Here is a 6,782-nt window from a genome sequence, read left to right as displayed (position 1 = left end):
AAAGCACATACACATACTCACACAATGAAAGGAGAAGAACCCCGCCCCCTCGCCCTTACATCATGTTTCTATGGAAACCAAAGAGAGTCGTCCAAATCCCCCGCCTCTCACACACACACACACACACATTCCTGCATTGTTAAACTCCATTCAGCTGAACCCAGAGAACGCTCTTCATCAGTGGGCCTCACACACACACACACACACACACACACACACACACACACAATCTAACACAGTGGGCATAGACTTTTGCACAGTTGAACCAACAGTTTCAGGATAAAGCTTCTGTACCTGTGCCCAGACTCAAACATCATTAAAAATGCATGAGTATAATTGTAAAAACAACCCAAAGACACTGATGTCATCATGTGACTGACACATCTTTAGCCAATCAGTGTGCAGCATTCTTCAGTCAGTCATCATGTCCTGTTAAAAACAAAAGTCTGTGATTCCTCAGCTCTGCTCAGGAGATCAGAGATCCTGATCCTAGGCTCCTGGGGGATTCCCATGATGCACTGGGTGTTTCTTCTTCACTCACTATGTGTTTATGCACCTCTCTGCACTGAATCATTATCTGGCTCTCTTCCACAGTGTGTCTCTGTCTCGTCTTCCTCCCCCGAACCCCACCAGGGGCAGCAGACGGTTTCTTCCAGTTAAAGGGGAGTTTTTCCTTCCCACTGTCACCTGCTTGCTCATGTGTGGGTTCTCTCCAGGTACTCTGGCTTCCTCTCAAATGGAAGTAGTTGTCACAGTCCTGGGTCGGTTCGACCCAGCATTTTGAGTTTCTTATGTTTTGGTTTATTTTTGCATTATGGATTAGTTCTTATTCTCGGGTGATGCTGTTTTGATTGTGATTATATCCTGATTCTTTAGCCGTCCGATGATGATGATTATTATTTCTGGTTTAGGTTTTGTTATCTTGTCCTCATGTTTAGTTTAGGTTGCCTCTGCTTAGTCTCCTCTGTCCGTATGTCCCTCTGTCTGTCCATGATGTCATTATGCTTGCTTATAAGTCTGCGTCTGTGTCTCTGTCTGTCGTGTGCTTCCTGTTTTATTTTGTAGGTCCATGTCCTATGTCAGTGCGTTCAGCTTTGTGCTCTCCCTGTCTCGTCAGTGTAACCAGCGTCAGCCGTGTCTCCCAGCTGTTTCCTCTTCGTTCTGTTCACCTCTTGTATTTAGTGTCTGTGTCTTCCCCTACTCGGTGTCGCGTCGTTAACGTCTGTTCACCCTCGCTTCCTCTGTGTGTTCTGTTCGCCAGCCTGTCAACCTGCCTAGTTATTCTGTTTCCCCAGTTTAGTTAGTGTTTTCCTGTTCTGCTTCTTACCAGCAATAAAGCTGTGTATTTTGAGTTACTTCTGCCTCCGTGAGTCCTGCATTTTGGGTCCTGTCTTCCTGCCTGCCTACAGCCGAGACATGACAGTAGTGGGGTTAGGTTAATGAACGGTGTGAGTGCGAATGGTTGTCGGTCTCTGTGTGTTAGCCTGTCCAGACCGGACCTGTCCAGGATGTCCCCCACTTCCTCCCGGGCCCCCCTCTTGCCCGATGGTAGCTGGGACAGGCTCCAGTGAGCGTTTCCGAGAGCTCGGAGCAATGCTATTAAATCTGTGGATCGTGCAGCTTATAGGAAGGAAGGAAGAACCCGTCACAGGGGATCAGAGAAGTGAAGAGGCTGAAACTGAACACTCACTTCATGTGTGACAAGGATCCACGGTGTCTGTGGCAGGGCTTTCAACACATCACTGACTACAAGCCCCCTCCCCCGATGATAAGCCGGGACAACAGCTCTCTACCAGATGAACTGAACAACTTCTTTCTACGGTTTGAGGTTAACAACACCACCCAGGCACAAACAGTTCCACTGCCACCGGGCTGGGTTCTCCAGCTGTCAACAGCTGAGGTGAGGAAGGGTAGGGTCAACCCACGCAAGGCAGCAGGGCCAGACAACATTAGTGGGCGTATTTTATAGAACTGCGCAGAGTAAAGAAAGCAAAGAAATATGTTTTTGCAGACATCCTTCACACATGACTCGGACAGGCAGTCGTGCCAGTTTGCCTCTAGAGCGCCTTCATAACTCCCATCCCAAAGAAAACAAACCCAGCCTACTTACATGACTTTAGGCCCACGGCCGTCACACCAGTTGTGAGTAAAAGTTTTGAGAGGCTGATTTTGAAGCACACCAAGAACAGTCTCCCAGTAACCTGGATCCCCTACAGTTTTCAATTTCAGCCGATCCACAGAGGATCCCATTTCCACTCCACTCCACTTTATGCTGTCACACCTGGAGACGAAGAACACCTACGTCCGAGTCCTTTTCATCGACTTGAGCTTAGCTTTTAACACAATCATCTCATAGCAGAGTGTGGAAAAGCTGATGTTTCTAGGTGTGGACACTGCAACCTGCAACTGGCTTCCTGAAAAGCAGACAGTGAAGGTGGGCAACCGCACATCAAAAACATCTCAGTGAGCTCCTGTGAAGATAAAAAGATACCTTTGCCAAAATCCATCCATCCATTCAACGGAGTTTACTTCAGTTCAATTCAAAACCTCTGGCAGAGGATCAGGAAGGGGTGGCCATTTCCAGTCTCAGTTTTATCTGAATTCAGGAGCAGGAAATTAGCGGTCCCAACCTGTCCATGGTATCACTCTCACCTTATGGCAGCTGAGATAGGCCCCAGCCCCACAGAAACCCTGAACTGGATAAGGGGAAGAGAAGGGATGGATGGAAGTTAGCAGCCATCCAGGTGTTTATGTCTTTAAGACATTCCTGCAGTTTAACTAATTGGTGTGTGTTACCTGGCTTCATGGATAGATAGAGCTGCGTGTCATCTGCATAGCAGTGAAAATGTCTCCTAATGATGCTGCCTAAGGGAAGCATGTATAATGTAAACAGAATTGGTCCTAGCACTTGTTAAATTCTCCCAATTCTTTTAATCTTTGGGCTGAAGAAAGGACAATACTCGGTGTATAAATGCTCAATCAACAATACTTTATTTCCATATAATTCAACACTTATGAGCATAAGAACCATCATGATGGGGAGACCTGCCTGCAGAGGGTCACAGCAAGTCTCAAAATGGTGACGGGTTACTCAGCTTCTTATAGCCTCTAGTGGCCCCCACCTAGTCGTAAAAGCCTAAACATTCACATGTTTTCTCTCTTACGGCGCCTAAGTTATGACCTCGGCTCCCTGTCTTTCTGCTCTCTGTAAAGGTGGGGGTATGGAATGTGGTCTTTTCTCTTCTATTATCGGCACAAGGTCTTCTGCACACAACATTCTCTTCATGATTCAGCAGTATGAAATGTCAAGAAACAGTGTAACACATTCAACAGTGTCGAGTAATACAGGTCAATCAAATAGATCTAATGATTTTCACACTCTTTTAAGTCAGAAGTATAATGCAAACTAAAACTACATACTGATCACACACTCTATATTAAGGGGTATAATATGATCTACAGCAGTATCATAATTCAACTACTTTGATTACAGATATAAGGTAACATATGATAACAGAATAATCTCACAATTCCCCCTTTGAATCTCTTTTTTAAGAGATCACTTATAACATACACTCCAGCGTTACAAGGTTCAGTTCTTCTTGGTCCTGAGGCCCTCTGTCCCCCTTTAACGGGTGGACCATATGTGGGATGACCTCTGTGTTTACGCAGTTCAGATGCAAGAAAAATTAGATTTACAACCATAACAGCAGTTACAGATGACACTCCCATCACTCCCAGTTCTCCCACAGCTTTATTTTGGTGCTACAGTTTCCCACTCCCATTTTGGTGCCACCTTATACCTTTCAAATGTACTTAGACTAGAACCTCTGTCTAAGGAGCTTTTAACCATTATTTTATTGCTGCAGCTACCAGTATCTTCCAGTTGGGTGATTCTCAGCTTCTTTCTTCGACCTCCGTGGTTAGACCACCCTTTAGTCGGTGCACAGATCAGGGGATTATTCTGCCCCGATTTCAAACAAAGATCTGTGTATTTTGGGGTCACCGCCGTGTCCCCCTTTTTGCCAAGAGCCTCTCGAACCTCGTTGGTCTGGTGTTCCTAGATTTTCGCCAACCCCTTCATGGTTATTGCTGTGTTTATGGGATCCATCTTCTCAAGGAGCCCAAACGCCATGACACTTGACCCCAGTTGCTGTCTCGGCAGTCCCTACATCTGTCTCTGCTGTGAAGGGTCCTCATATCTCCGTGTCCTCGTCTGGTGTCTGTTCCTCTCTCTGCAAGAGACAGAAAACCAAAACACCTCTCTCCCTAGCCTTGATACTCTAATGTTGTTATCCATTGTTCCTCTAGTGATTCAAAGTTGGTTTAGAATCTCATGTTCAGGTCTCTCTGACCCAGGGACTCATTCTAATCATAATCTATGTGTGTGTAAAAGAAATCAAAAATTAATGAACCATTTCTAAGTCTAACATACCCTAAGCTTAAGTTTTACCATACCTAAATTATTGAACACACAAATAAAGTCATAAAAATTTTTATATAACCATTGTTTGATGTTCAAACTTAACTTCCACTCCCCCCTTTTTGACACACTCCCATGTATCAATTCACCGGAGCTAGAAAATTAAAAGAGAAGGTTAGTGACATCATATCTCAGAACTCAAAATTAGCATTAGCAACCAAAGGGTTAAATCTGCAGTTCCACACTCTCATGTGAAGCTACCGTCTCCTCCTCCGGTCTCTCTTATACTCCTGCTCCTGCAAGAACAAAAACAAAACAAAGCATCCACCCTTCTCTTGCCGGCTGGGTGAATTGTTTGTTGGCATTTACTTATCCTAAAGTTGGTGCAGTCATTGTCTCAGTATCAAGTCAGTCAAAACTTTTAGTCCGTCCATCACAGTCCAGTCACATGCATACATTCACACCCATTCATACCAGATGTTGCTGATAATGGAGTCTCACGCGCGACCTATTCGAGCATCCATCACCAGCAAGATGACGTCATCATTTTAAAAGAAAACAATTCTTTGTTTTTTGGACTGGATTGACTCGCTGCAATCCTTTTAGACTCAGGACTTCTCACGTGATCAGTGTCCCCTATAAGTGAATTTCTCCTAAGCCAATTACAATCATGGAGAAGCACACTTTACAACTGTTCACAGTAATAATATTTTATAGCACTTTAAATTTCAATCTGTCAGGCCTGGTTTAAAGAGCTGATTGTTAAATCATGAACTCACAAAATATCACCACCGGTGGATCACATCTCTCAGATGTTCTTATCTCAGTGCACTGTAACAAAAAACGAAAACAGATGTAACCAACAAAATACTAATAAAATAACACAAACTAGGGCCCGTTGCAGACATGTCCAAACATAAAATCATCCCTCTCTCGCTTAGAGAGAGAACACAAGCCAAAGCTCACTGATAAAATCAAGCTAGCGCTAAGCAAAACCAAAAAAATCAACCAGAAATTCACAGGAACGTTTTGCTCCCTGCCGGGACAATATTGTGTGGGAATGAGAACCTCAGGTACCGTAGCACCTTTGTTCCTCCTTGAATTGAATCTCAATTACAGAAAATGCCGTACTCCGACCTAAAACTTACACTATTAATTCATCATTTTCACTCTGCGCCACTGTTCCTCACCAGGCTGTGTGAAGCACAGCAAAGAATTCAGTCAAGGCCTTGAGCCATAAACAGACATCACGCACAGACATTATTTTCATAACCAAACCGTTTTAGACCTTATTCCTTAAATCTACATAAATGCTCTTTGGGTGACATAAAACACATTCTAAATGTGGTGTCGCGAAAATGAGATAACCGGGGACGGTTACTAAAGTAGTGACAACGCCACCTGGGGGGAGAGCGCCACAACCCCAGGACAGATTTCTCTAGCCAATGAGAGGATTGCACTGGCTACCAACGCCCACAGACTCGTTATTTAAAGGCAGAGGTGAGACAAAGGAAGTTTATAATTCCAAAGTTTATTAAGAGAAACTACTAAAACATAACTATAAGATTAAAAGGCACCTAGGGTAGCAGGGGTGAGAGAGTAAAATAATAAATTAAAACACTTTATTACCAAACAATGATTAAAACAACATACTCCCTGCCACAATGCTACCCTAAAACAAGCACAATATATTAAGAAGAAGCAACTAAACAAAATGGTGGAGACCGGCCACTTGAGGAGGCAACCTACAGGGAGGAGTGCCCAAGGGTGCCACCAATTACTCACCCGTGTGATTTCACAGCAAACCTCACTCACACTAAACTCTAAATGGTGTAATCTGCCTATGCCCGGTGTGTACACTCGCATGCATCGGGGAGGGGATTCCACCTCACGTGCCTAGCCTCTGAACAAGCGGCCGCACCTCCACTAAAGCAATAAAAGAAAAGATAAAACGTTAAACAATCAATAAAAGATCTACATAAAAACACATCCCAAATCACTATACTTTATAAAAGTAGTGCATAACAAACAAAACAGCATCTGACAAGACAGCAGCAGTCTAATGCACACCTGCAACAAGAGAGGGAAACAGTAGTCAGAGTCCACCCTACTATGCCACAGTATGATAAACAAAAGTCGCACTTACCACTCTCTAAGGGCAACTGAGTAGCTTTCCTTAAGAGATATGTGGAGCTCAACTGCCTAGTGCTGCAGCCACCTTAGATTGCCAAGACTGCCAAATGCCTTCTCTCAGTAGTGAAGCGCAGCTGTTTCTTATAGCCAGGTAATTGTCGGCTGAAAGGTGTGGATGTTAGTGGTGCGTTTAGGGACATCATGTAACATCCTAACCCCAGAATCT

The sequence above is a fragment of the Oreochromis niloticus genome, linkage group LG12 (genome assembly GCF_001858045.2).
Source record: "Oreochromis niloticus isolate F11D_XX linkage group LG12, O_niloticus_UMD_NMBU, whole genome shotgun sequence".
Lineage (NCBI taxonomy): Eukaryota > Metazoa > Chordata > Actinopteri > Cichliformes > Cichlidae > Oreochromis > Oreochromis niloticus.
Note: the sequence above shows the minus strand (reverse complement) of the source record.